The following is a 14,577-nucleotide window of genomic DNA, read 5'->3' on the forward strand; positions in this document are numbered from 1 at the left end:
GCCCTAAATATTTTAAACCATTTTCGGAATTATTTATATTATTAAATTTTCAAAGTCCTTTTAAAAAATCCTGACGTCAGAGAGAAAAGCTAAAAACGTAATTTTATTGCATATATTTGGCCCATGCCTTCGCGAAAATATTGATTTTTTTGGGTGTAAAATTGCCTGTCACGGTGTTATGTGTATAGCTAGACATATATAAAAAAATATTAAATATTAAACAAAAGAAATATAGCGAAAACTGGTCAACATATGGCATTCTATTATTGCCACCATTGCAAATTACAAATCCCGAAAATTATTTTCCAAGAATCCCAGGATTTTCGGGACTTAAAATAGTGCGGTATCCCGGGATTAACATCCCTAGTATATACATATGCATATACATGCTTACATACAAGTGGAGTTATTTTCATTTTCGAATACGCCCTGATTGAGCAGTGTCTGGATGCATAAACTAGTCGATATCCATACATACATATCGCACACCGTCTTTAAAAGAGTCAAAACTAAAAATTTATCTAAAAAGTGTACACAGAGTTTGTATTTACCTTTCAGTAAAAGCTGCAGACAATTTTTGTTATAAATTGTTAAAAAAAAAAAACCTAAGGTAAAGCAGCCCTTTCCCATATAATTATCACGTGATTATTTTGAGTTGTGACTCTTTTGAAGACGGTGTGCGATATCTTATTACAACAACAATAGAAAAATTGGTTTTATAATTATTTTCGCTATGATTTAAAACATAAAGAATATACAGTTGCAGCCTGTTTGAAAAATGTCGATAAAATTAATTGCTAAATAAAAAGAAATATGCAGCTTAATGAAAAACATTTTTGAAGAGGGTTGCCAAATGTTAAAAATTGTAATTCGATTTAATTGATAAAATAATTATCATATTACAATATGAGTTTCAAAATAAACAGCCTTAATAATAATAATAGATTCGCGCTTACACATATGTTAATGTTTGGCCGAGATTCTCCTCTGATTTTTGGCGTGCGTCTTGATGTTGTCACACGCGATTATATTTTTATGAGAACCTATTTTTCATGTCAAAAATACACGGAGGTTTGCCATTGCCTGCCGAGGGGCGACCGCTGTTAAGAAAAAGACCTTTTTCTATATTTTTTTGCGATGATGGGTTGAACCGGGCTTGAACTCTGGCTCTGCGTAGTGGTAGCACGTACTACTAACCATTACAGCATAGCGGCCGCCGAGCCTTAACATATTTTTGAAGAGTTTGCCATCTGTTTGAAATTGAAGCTAATTTAATTTGATAAGTTACATAAGTGGGGTTTGGCAATAAGGGTGTTAAAATAAGTTGGTTTAAGAAAGCTTAGTTTGCAAAATATTTTTAAAGAAGACTGCCAACTGTTAGACAAATTGTACACGAAGGGATAAAATATTAGAATCAAATAGAAACGTAATTGATCTTACTATAAACATCAACGAAAGTACTGTATATTGGTAAATATTCAATTCAATTACAATTAAAATGACCGCGTTCGTTCTGAAAAATCATCCGTGAAGTGAATAATCAACACAAAAACTAAAAAAAAAAATATTTAACTTGCATGTTGCCTGCAGAGGAATTCGAACCCTAACCATCTCTGGATATCAACAAATTGTGGCATGAATCCCTGCGCACTCAGCTACACCCGGGCACATGAATTTGCTTTCAAATGTTGAATATCTATCAAAACCACAGCACGCGATTTGTACGGATAAACACGTACTATGTATGAATGTGTGTGTTGTCACCGCTCTCACAGCGGCGCTCTGCATGCTTGGGGTCCGTATGTACACTCAGATCAAGAATGATAGATTTGAAAATTTTGGCAGTTTCAGAGTGGGGTTGTTTAGAATTTTTTTGTTTGAGCAGAACTCACTGCTGGTAAAAATTTCGACGCAACACAGACTTATAGTGGGGCTGCCAAAATTACAAATCCGCACAAATGTACAAATCGTGTGATCCCAGCTTTAGAAATACTTGTTATTAGCGTTGTCTCCAATCTATAAATTAAGACTAAAAATTTTAAATTAATTGAAATATTACCAGATGGATCCCAAACGAGGGGCGTTTGAAAAAGATTTAGCAGTATGAAAAAAATTAAGTTTTTTCTATTCAGATTGTATTTTTCAAAAGGGTTTCCGCTGATAATAATTGTTGCTAGTGAACCCGCATGTCGTTAAAACATCCAAAATTGAGTTTCAAAAACTTAAAGGATATTCCAAATGTTAGTCAGAGATATAAGCGATCCGAGTGCCATATTTTATTTACATATGTATGTATATCCGCGCAACCGTTTCTGAGTAAAGAAACGTCTCGCATAGTGTCGACTTTTAATTTCATAAAATTTCAGCCCTAATCAAAAATATTTTCAAACTAATGCTTTCATAAATCTAATATTCATATAACTTGTGTAGAGGTTAAATAAATTGGACTTTTTAAAATGGTATTTTCAAACTAGAATCTACTTAAATAACTGACATTGTTCTACATATTTCAGTTAACCGGTGAATTAAGATTAATTTGATTTTCCAAAAACAAGCTAACTTTTCCACGAGTTGTGAGAATAACAACCACATCCAATTCGAGAGCTAACGAGCTTTGATCAAGATTATATTTATATGTAAACGTACTTGTATGCTTTGGCGTATGGATATGCTTACACATCAAATTTCATGAGTACCTAGTACTCACGCTTTTTTTTATAATTCGTCCAAATTGTTAAATAATTTGAATAGGCCTATTTTAAATACGTGGCCACGTTCTTCAAACATTTTGAATGTTCAAACTAAAGATTTCTTAACAATCTTTCATTTGACACCAGTATTTTAATATTTCATATAACGTGTGTATAAGTAAATTAAATTCGACTTCTAAATCAAAAAATAAATCTTAGTGTTCCAACTACAGATTTCCTAATACTCTTTCGTTTGGCTACCATATTGAAATAGTCCGTATAACTTGTATATAAATTAACTAAATTCGACTTTTCAAACAGTTGACAACCGTCTTCAAAATATTTTAAAACTTCTACCTTCTTAAACACCTTTCTTCTGGCACCCATATTTTGGTACATATTTCTATTACCTAATTCCTGGTGGCAAACCTCTTACAGTTAAGATAAGAAGAAAATATTCCCGAAATCACTTCGATTGATACCCATTTGGAAATAATTGATTTAATTTATTAAATAGTTTGAATGTAAAATATCGCTGCCATATGCAGTGTTGCTATTGGTATTTTCCGACCAAATGTGGTCGCTTCTTTTTCATTTGGTAGGTTGGTAGGCAAAGTAAGATTTTGGTCGGATAGTTGAATTAAGTTTTTAAATTCTTAATTTTAAAAATATATTTTTTATTTATTTATTTATATATTTAGTCTACAGAAAAAATGTATTCTTACAGACAAATGAAATAAAAAGGTTTAGATATTTAAGTATGTATAATATTTTACAGAGTAAACTAGTATACATATTCTTTGTTAAAATAATAATAATATTATAAAATAGGAAATTGGGTAGCTGGCGGTGCCTAGTCTCTAATCTACTTTTGTGTGCGGCGGGCGGAAAGACCTAGTTTCCGTTTATCATGATCGGAAAGGCCGAGTTTCCGATCCATGTTCCCGTAGTCATTACTTTGTATGTGAGGCAGGCAGAAAGGCTTAGTTTCCGCTCCACGCTGTGGACGAACTGTTGGGCGTGGTCGGAAAGGCCGAGTTTTCGATCCATGCTCGTATTGTCTGACGGGGTCGCGAAAATATACGAAGCCTTACAATTTTACTAAGCAATCATAGATATAGTGTAATTTTTTTCGTTCCCAGTTACAGATATTAATTTGTTTAGTTATTTTGTTGAAAAAAGTTTTATTTATTACAAAAAGCGATTCAGATATGTCGAAGCAATCATAATGCTTGTTAAAATCTTGGCATAAACAACGAAAAGCATCATGCATTTCAAAGTTTTATTTACAAAAACTCAACACAATTGATTTAAAATATACCGAGGGTCTTGTAAGATTACTAAGATTTATCTCGCTCAATAAAAAGGGACTACTGACCATCCCGTTCATTAATTTAATTAAAAAACCTCAAGCATCTCTCTACGACACTGAAACGTCGTAAAACATCATTTTGCATATAAATATTTGCCAATTGTACCTTTTTAACATTTGTCAACCCTGTCTTTAAACATAAGAAACCTAACTGGTTTGGCCACTCATGGAGCCAATGTTATGGCTGGAGACTTGGGCGGGCTAACACATTATTGAGTGCAGAAACCGATTTATTTTATACTTCACCTTTGCTCAGGCATTGAAGAGATACATGAACTGAAGCAATTTCAGGACTACTGTTCGGTAAAACACCACAAAATCTTGGGCATATCTCAACACGATGGCTTTCACTAGAAAGCGTTGTTTTAAGAATAGTTGAGCAATGCGATAGTTTGAAACTTTATTTTATTTCCTGCTTTTACGAAGTAAACGGTATGCGATCTACAGACCTGGCCGAAGGAATGTGTTGCAAAACCAAATGCTATTTTTTATCTCTATTGTATATTTTGCCCATGATTAACAATCTTAACAAAGAGTTCCAAGATGAAAGCTCTCGTTTGCCGTTCTTATGTATATGCAACTATCAAGGCATATTATCTCTTAATTTTGAGTAACTTTATTAAAAAAGATGCGATCATTAACAATATTAATATTGATTTTAAAAATGAAAATAATCAAAACCAATATATTAAAGTTTTACATAGAGTTTTTGGGCCGAATAAATTTAAGATTTGATTTCAGGCGTGAAGATACAAAACTTTTAGAAATAATAACACCAGCTGAGGTAGATTCTAAAGAAGATTTACCAACTCTACCTCTTTTATTAAAGTTTCCCCATCTCATAGATTGCAATCCACCGCGCATGCAAATTTACTGAGGCTAAGTGAGCTTGATATTTCCAGCGATCTGGATATTGATATGTTTTGGGAAAAAGTTTATTCTATTAAAAATGGAATGAATGAAAATAGCTCAGTGCATCCCGCCAATTTTGTTTTTAATATAATTTCATTACCACATAGCTCTGCGGCTGCAGAACGCCAATTTTCAACGCTTTCTTTGATAAAAACTAAACTCAGAAATGAACTTAAGGTTGACAGTATTAATAGTAACCCTGTAGTCTAACGCAGCAGTTGTAAACTACCTTACAACTAGTATAAACCGCATGCCCAACTAGTCAGCCAACTATCTTTTTTCCATTCAATCAACTGGTATATGGGCATGTCCTACGAGATGGAAATTGTAAGATTTCGGTCAGAAATATACCAGTCTCATAATAGTTCAAAATAGACAGAGAAATACTAGTCCAATTATGGACCGATACCACTACTTTGGGAGTCAAAAAATAAAATGAATTCATGAATATACAATAAAAAAGGTTTGATTAAGTACAATTTAATATATTCGACATTTTTATTTAGCAGCCTTAAATTTGCCAATAATTAGTCTTAAATTTTTTGAGTGTTAATTAAAAGGAAAAATAAGTACATAAATATCTCAAACTTTCGAACATAAATTTAAATGCATTTTTCATTAAATTCTATTAAAAGTAAAAGTTGTATATTTCTTACCTTTTTTAATAAAATTAAATATGCAAAAAAACATTTTAATTAAAAATAAAATAAATACTTTAGTTCATTTTCGAGTGAACTTAAATAAAAAATAAAAGGTTTCATTAAATTAAATTAAATTCATTAACCTTGACATTTCAGTCCTTTCTTTTTAAAATTTTATGAAAGTAATAATTAACGCATAAAATTTGAGATTTGGATAAGAATAAAATAAACAAATAATTCATGCAGTTATTAAATGTTATTAATTTTTGTCTATAGTGTGGTTGTTGACTGATAATTGAGCTTAATCAAATAATTATATTAATCGTATAATTAAAAAAAAAGTCAAAAAATAATTGAAAATGTGCAAAAATAACGGTTATCCAAAAAACATGCTTTAATCATTAAGATTATTTATCATTATATAATAGGTCTGGTATAATTTAATGTGTACTCGCTTTAATGGTTTAGAATATACCCAAATAAAAGTTATAATAATATTCAACAATTTTTATGACCTTGAGGCCATTTTTTAGTGAAAACTTATTGTGGAAAAGCAACAATAATTTGAAAAAAAATGGTAGAAGTGATACTTATTTCGGAAATCACTATCACTTCTACCACTTTTTCAAATTATTGTTGCCTTTCCACAATAAGTTTTCACTAAAAAACGGCCGCAAGCTCATAAAAATTGTTGAATATGATTGTTATAAGGCCATAAAATAACAAAAACAAAAGTTATAATATTTTGTGTACTTTATTGTATTAAACTGTCGAAGTCAAACAAAACGGGGCATGAATAAATCGTTTTGTACTTGGTACAAGTTTGGTCATTTTCGAACTAGTTCGGTTTCAGTCAGGAAATTCTAGATGTACTCTAGTATTTTTCCTGACTAGCTTGGGGCTTCACTGCCCCAAATTTTTTTTTGAATTACACGATTAATATAATTATTTGATTAACTTCAATTATCCTTACAAGATTTTTGCAGGGTTGTAAAATATTTACCTTACTTACGACAATTCTTTACTTGTAAATAATGTAAATATTTACAGGGTGATGTTTTTGGTATAAATAATTTACATTTGTAAAGAATTGTTAACAATTTAAGTAATTGTAAATTATTGTAAACAATGTAAATATTGTCTCGGTGCGAACAAAACGATATTACAGATGGCAACTGGCAACTGCAGTTGCTACAAAGTGTGTATACAGGCGACTACATTTTTGTGGTCGCTGGGAATGGTTTGGGAGTGTATTTAGGAGCGAAAATTTAAAAGTATGTCATGTATAATCGATTTTACTTTTTAATAATTTGAACGATATTAACATTTCGCAATGCAGTTTGGTTTTACAGAATATGGTGAATATAACAAAACAATGACTTGAAATTTTAGTTCGCGTGGAGTACGCCCTTTTGGCGAAAAATATCGAACACTGATTGCAAATTTTTTCCTTTATCAACTGAAGCACCTCTTTTAAAAGTACCGACACACCAAGTTTTCCAAATTGAAGTCATTGCTGTGGCACTTCCTTATGCGAAAATCGAAGAGGTGCGCAAGCCTTTATGAGCGGAGGTATTGAAATTGAACGAAGTGGTTCATGTGTTTATTAACCAATTATACTACATCCTCGAATTGCTTTGAAAATGAACCCAAAGCGATAATAAAAGAAAAACCTTGCAAGCATTAACTTTTACTTACAGTGCACGCGGTAGCTCTAGAGGATTGGAATTATCCTTTAAATGTCGCCTGATTGAGACCGCGTTCATGCACTTCTCTTCCTCTTAAACAAATAATTGAAATGAACTTAGGTTTTCTTTAAAACTCTTTATTTTAATCATTTAATTTTACTCATTTAATTTTACTCGCACGGCTTGTTTACAGCCGCTTGCTCGTTGTCGAACTGCCAAATTTCGATTATCGATAACTCTACAGCAACTGCCGATAGTTGCCATTCGTAATACAAATTTCCTTTCCAATTAATTAAAGCCATATATATGTACATACATAGATTACTAAAAAATAGAAACAGATCCACATTAACTGCAATCAATATATCGTCGTTTAAAGTACAAAACCGCGTATCGTCATTCTGCAAAACCGCGTAACTGACATTTGCTGCCAAAAATTGATTTGCCCACACAAGCTCTTGGCTCAAGCCTTATCTATTCGTCCTGAAATATACTAGCCAGAAATGCGACTGCTTTATAAAAACGAGAACCATTTTGAAATATGCAACCTCATATACGCGGTTTTGCATTACCATGACTGATATTTGCTGCCAAAAATAGGATTTGCTCACACAAGCTCTTGGCTCAAGCCTTATCTATTCGTCCTGAAATATTAGTGTGTCTAGAAAATAATTTGTGCAACCTCACATACTCGGTTTTGCATGATCTTGATACGCGGTTTAGCATTTTGCTGATACGCGGTTTTGTACTTTAAACGACGATATGTACGTATGTAGGTATTTACATATGTACATAAGCGCGATTAGGTTATAAATATTGCGCCATCTGTTTATCAAAAGCCAAAATATATACTTACGCACACATACATACTTTTTGTCTCCTTCCCTCACTTCCAACGCATGCACGTGTTTGCAAAACGATGACGAAGTGATTTTTTATGGGAAATCATTTATGCCCATACATTTAAATCAAATAAACATACTTAGAAGATATCAACCAATACTTCCCATATACTAAATGAATGGAAAACTCTTGAGTTTTTGATTAAAGAAAACAAAAACAAAATCATAGCAGCGGTTCTCGAGCATTTCGGTAATAAAAGAAATTTGCTATTTTTCCAACAATTTTTTGCCTTAAAATGCTCAATATTTGTTGAATTTATATAAAATCTGTACACGATAATAATTCTATTACTCCAAAGAATCTACATATATCCCGAAATTGAAAGTTATATCTGCAAATCATAAGTTGCTGGAGCACTTTAAAAGCTCAAAATTTACCCCAAAATAAGCCAATGTTTACCGTTTTTTTACGACAGAAACCGAATTGGTTACTTACAAGAATAAATCTGTCGATTGGTTTGGAATTTTATCTTTGAAACACCACACTCTTCTTTGAAATCGCTTTATTATTTAGTTCTCGTGCAATAAGCGTTTTCGTGAAGCTCTACAAAGTACAACTACAACATTTCAGCATAGCCTCTATATCGAAACGTAAGACGTATTCTAGGTCAAAATGTGAAAATTTGTGTAAGTGCACAACCCTGGATTTTTGCAACACATCCATTATTGCTTTGTAATCATTTGTTGGTTTCTAATATGTATTTTAGTTCCGCAGGCAAAGCACAAAGAACCTTCATAACTTTAAAAATCTTAACCCTCTAGTAGGCTGAACCGCCTCCAGACGGTCGTTAACTAAACACCTTTTTAGTGCACCTATAATAATTTTTTTCTATATTCGTAAGGCACAATCTTTAGACAAAAATCGTACCTTTACGGCGGTGTAAATTTTAATCCGTTATGTCAATCCGTTTTATTTTAATCGGCAGTTGAATTACAGATTTTGAAAACACGGTTCAAATTAATTATTTCTTGCTATTTCGTAATTAAAAAGATTTTTTCTTTTGAAAAATTTGTTTGATATAAAAAAATTCGGTGGATTTCGTTGTTAAAAGCACCGTATTTTGATATAAGTTTTATAATTATGTCACCATTCGAAATGGAGAAAATTGCTTTCGAACACAGACCGCGTACAGACCGGCTTGTCGACATATAAAAACCCAGTTTGCATTTTTGACCGTCTGCAGACGGGATTTCCGGTTCGTAGGTCAACACTGTGTAAGAGAAAGTTAAAAATACGTCAAAGTATATCGGCGAGCCTGTCTCTAGACGGTCTTGATTTTTCTCCCCTGTAGGAAAAAGTTACTGTCACAGATCGAAATGGACATCATTTTTGGATTGCTCGTGCTAAAATCACCCATTCCTGAATTTTTCAACTCATAAAAAAATTGGCCTACTAGAGGGTTAACCACCTCCAAGCACACTCGAACCTGGCATCTCAGAACTAGAACCGGTAGTCTTCACGCGACGCCATAGCCGACATTTGTAAGAAAAGCAATTAATTGCGGTTTATTTTTGTGTTTGGCAATTCAAAGACAGATACCAAGTTCTTCGAAATTATTGAACCATCGCTTGATCCCATACTTGTCAGTAAAAATATTTGGGACTGCAGGGTTTTGCTTTTTTCGATTTTTTTTTTTTGTTAGTAGAAGAGGGAAATGCTTTATGCACTGGCCGGGGGTGCTAGTATCTATACTACCTTCGCCGAGTGCGAGACTCCGACCGAAGCGTGTTGGGCCACCCACTAAAACCCAAAGTCCCACCGCCCGCGCAAGAATTCCGCATCTGGCACCGCAATTCTGCATGTCTTCAGATGCAGGAGCGCGCTGCTAGAGCCTCGGGACGGCTCATTTGTAGGGGCGTTTCATTCGGGTGTCCTCAGTAGACATCCGTCCTCTCGTTTGCCAGGGAGTTCGAATTTCACGTATCTCGCAACTGCTTCCCACTTGTCTGCACTGGAGATCATTACCCCAATTATGTCGTTCGGAGTTATGTCTCCGTATCTTTCTTCCAACATTCTGCGCGAAATCAAGAAGTGTTCGCAAGCGAAGAATGAATGTATGGTGCACGTTATCTTCGACGTTTCCACAGTAGCGACAGTAATGCTTTTTTCGATTACAATTAAGTAAACCACACATATTATTTCAATTAATACGCTGAACACCCTACTCACATTCGAGTACATACTACGTGTGTCATTAATGTCTGCATTACCACCATTTCATGTATTCAATTCATGTAGTTAAACTACAATTCCTGAATCGATTTTGTGAAATGACAAACGCATAAACGTAGTAATAGAAAGTCAGTTTTGGTTTTGTGTTTGGATGTCATTCAATATCCGTTACCGAATTCCGATTTCCAATTTTGACCAAACTGCTTACTACATACATACTTATGTACCTACTTACATGGAGGTTTAATACATATTTACTTCAAAAATCGCGTTCCATCGAACCAAATAAATTTTAAACATTTCCGTTTTTTTCTACAGGTTAATTCACTCATTTCTTTTCCATTGTTGATTCCACTACATTTGAACAGTGCCACCAACAGTGAGAGCGCTTCATATAAAAACTGGCCACAAATATTAAAAATAGTTTTCGAATCTTTAAATATAAATTGAATAGTCTTGCAAAATGTGAAACGCAAACTTTTTATTAAATGCTTGTGTTACCGAAGGGCACGTGAGGGGCTTCGGCTGATGTCCACAGTCAAACACGCTCATGACGACCGTTTTATAAATCACGCGCGCTCACGCTTACTTTTTCAGTCAGTTTGTAATAAATTGGGTTCAACATTTGATTATGTGGAAGTTGTTTTTAAATGCTATTAGGCTTTCAGTGTGTAATGTTACGACTTTTGTAAGATACTGAATTTCGAAAGAAAATGAGTTAAGGCCTTTCTATATTAAGGAAAAGAAATGTAACGAATGTTTCATGAAAAAAATAATAATTGAAGTAAACATAAGAAAATTGCAGTAACATTCAAAAAACTTGCCGACTTTTTAAAATATTTTTGACAGCTTTTCAAATTAAAATCAGCTACATGATGAATTCCATTTCAACTCATTACAGATATGTACATATTTTAAAGACTAAGGCACTCGGCACATTACGCGCCTAATCAAAGTAAAGTAATCGTTTCATCATACCGAAACGAATGCATGACGACTCGACTTCTGCACACTTGCACGCCCTGCATAAGTCACCAGCTAATAAACACTTTCTACACATAACAAATTTTTTGGCCGTTCTTTCGCAACACGCACTTCCGCAAATATTTCTGCTCCGAAATATTGCATAAACGCTTGTGGTTTAATGCAATTTGCACGAATTTTAGCACGAAATCGTTCATTTCCAATTATTTTCTATTAAATTGACAAATAAATTTTATTTCCAACACAAAAAAGTAAACAAATGACGATTTCAAAACTGCAAGCGCCTTACAATGTTGGGCGCTTCGATTCATGAAGCTTTAATGATTAGGCGCAAACATGATTTTGAATCGTAATCTACAGAGCTTCATTGAAATACATGGGTTCGGCATAAATGCTTTATACTTTAGTATGCCGAAACGATTACACTACTGTGATTAGGAGTTTAATGTGCGGAGTGCCTAACTCATATTCTTTGTAATAATAATAATAATACATAGTAGATTGGCTCTTACCCAATATGTTAGTGTTTGGCCGAGTTTCTCATCCGATTTGTGGCGTACGCCTTGATGTTGTCACATAAAGAGGAAGGATCTACAGTTTACGTGAAAAAAAAGTTATCAACAATCAACGCGAATTTTTAGCCACTTCAAACTTGCAATTTCTTAAGCTAGAATTTAATGGGCTATAAAACTGCACACCTAGATTTTTCCTAAAAGTTCTTATTAAAAAGTTTGGTGTTGTCTTAAAATTTTGTTGAATTTTCGTATTTTTTTACAAAGTTTGAAATTTGGACATATATGGTTTTTATTAGATAGTGAGTTGTATTTTTATAAAAAAAAATAAACATTAAACAAACAAAAAAAAATAGCCGAAACTGGTCAAAATGTCGTGTCGCTATTATTTTTCACATGACTGTATGTGGGCGTGTCCAACTCCGCCCACTTTTACATATTACAGTTTTTACTCTTAACAGACCTTAGGGTAAAAATTTTATCCCGATAAGTCCATTAAAAGTATTTTTGGCCGCTCTACCAAAAATGTTGCCTTCTCATTGCCCTCTGCGCACAAATACAAAGTATGTACATACGTAAGTTTAATAAACCTTTATACCGTTTACTTGAACATAATATTACAAAAGAAAAATATTTTTAATTATTTTTTCTACAATATTGGGGTCATCTTATGATTTTCATTTTTATTTTATTTTTCTCTATCATTTTCAACACATCAGATATCCATCGATATAGTTTAAGTATAGATATTGTGTATTTAGAAAGCAAAGATAACTTCTATAGTTGCGATAATTTAGCTCGAATGTTTTCGCTCTTATGAAGTGCGCTACTTACCAATTGCTAAGCAATTCTTTGCTACGCTACACTGGCAAAACCTCATTCATTGAAATCACTACAAACAATCAGCTTCTACTTCGATTGGGAATGTGCAAAAGTACGGAATAACTAGAATATAAGCGAGCCCACTCTGACAATGGCTTTGATAAGTTGTTAAACAGAAAACGCCGTTTTACATTTATTCTGAAATTGGAGTGGACGAAAAACCACTTCAGCGCTCTACTTTTGCGAAATATTCGTACGTACATGCTTAAGGTGTTCCTACACGATATGTATTTGCATCTGTAAATGTGACTTTCAATACATACATATCAGGGTTGTTGCGAATATTCGTATTCGCATTCGCAACATGTCCGGTTTTCGTGCGATGCAGCAAAACTCTGGCACACTCGCACATGTATTTTGATCAAATTAGCTTTTTTATTCTTTTATGATCCATTGCGTTCAATTTGGTAATTTTTCGCTTCACTATCTACTGATTTACATTCAATTTTAATACCTTAAGCGCTTCTGTAGTAGTGCCTGCAGCGCTACTTGCTACTAAGTTCACAAGATATCGGACTGTAATATATTTTGACAGACTTCCTTTGTCCTTAGTAACACTTTAGGCTATATTTTTTCTCAGTCTTAACATTTTCACGTGGCGAGCTCCACAATTTTTTGCCCCTTTCCCTGCGGTCCCGCCTTTTCGCAGTAAATCTATTATTTACATTTATGTTTCCTGAGTAACCATATTATTTATAGGTGATCACTTCTTAAATAAATTACAATACAGAAAAAAGTCATCTGACTTCCAACTAAGCAAAAGATAACTGTAAAATGCAAAACTGAGAGTGAGTGCAAAACTGTAACATTGGCCTTAACTTACATTTTTGTCTCCAGGTTTTTTTATTGTTTTTGGATTGACCTCAAATCGTTATGAGAGCGGGAGTAGGGGTGTACCAATAAGAATATACAACAATAGTATGAAAGTCGTTAGAACTTGGAAATATAGCGGTGGCTGAAACAAAAAGTGTTAAACCATGTTACAGTTTTGCTCGTCACTGCACTTATTTGTTTTTACACCGGGAAGGTTATAGATATGGTTTTATTTGCAACTACCTAGTAAATTTTGCGAGGGCCGTGGCACCTCCCATAGGCCTGAAATTAATCAGCTATAACTTGAGAACCATAAGCCAAAAGAACTTGGAATTTGGTACGAAGACATATCTGTGGTAGGTGCATATAGTAAGGTATATATAAATGAGTTTATAGAAAGGGGCGTGGCACATCCCATAGGCGTAGAATTTTTTATCGGTTTTAACTTCGGTAGCATAAGTCACATGAACTTGAAATTTGGTATGCAGACATAAATATCTACCAAAGTTATTGTTGCATTTCATTCCATAACAAACAAGCTATAAAACTGTCCTACCATATTCTGCTACCACGCGAGCAAAGCCGCGGGTTCAGGCTAGTTTTTTATAAAGATGTTCCTGCCATTCACCATTCACTCAGTTTTAATCGCCAGTGTATACTACATATCGTTACCCTAATATAGACGTACATCGTCGCTGAAATATAAAAATCTGTAATTACCTAAAAATCCAAAATTAATTTTTTCATAGATTATAATCCATATTAAATGATAAGTCCAGACATGCATGTTTTATGCAATAAAAAATTTTAGGTAATTACGCTTTTTTGCATCTCAGCGACTATATGAGATAGGCCTTTCTTTAATAAGGTAACGATATACATATGTATGTACATATACAGTGTGCGGCAAAATTATAAGGTCACTTCTATATGTACTCGTACAACATAAGGAAACGGAAATGCTCTGCGTATGGCAACCTTATTATACAAGCCGTCATCGATTCGCCA

General features: G+C 33.6%; 1 protein-coding gene across 4 annotated transcripts in view; it reads left to right on the top strand.

The window, feature by feature from the left end:
- Positions 1-14,577, top strand: part of LOC118735560 — a 36,577-nt gene that overhangs the window by 4,568 nt on the left and 17,432 nt on the right. The window lies entirely within an intron of this gene.

The sequence above is a fragment of the Rhagoletis pomonella genome, unplaced genomic scaffold, assembly GCF_013731165.1.
Source record: "Rhagoletis pomonella isolate Grant_MI unplaced genomic scaffold, Rhpom_1.0 Rhpom_scaffold_00001, whole genome shotgun sequence".
NCBI classification, from domain to species: domain Eukaryota; kingdom Metazoa; phylum Arthropoda; class Insecta; order Diptera; family Tephritidae; genus Rhagoletis; species Rhagoletis pomonella.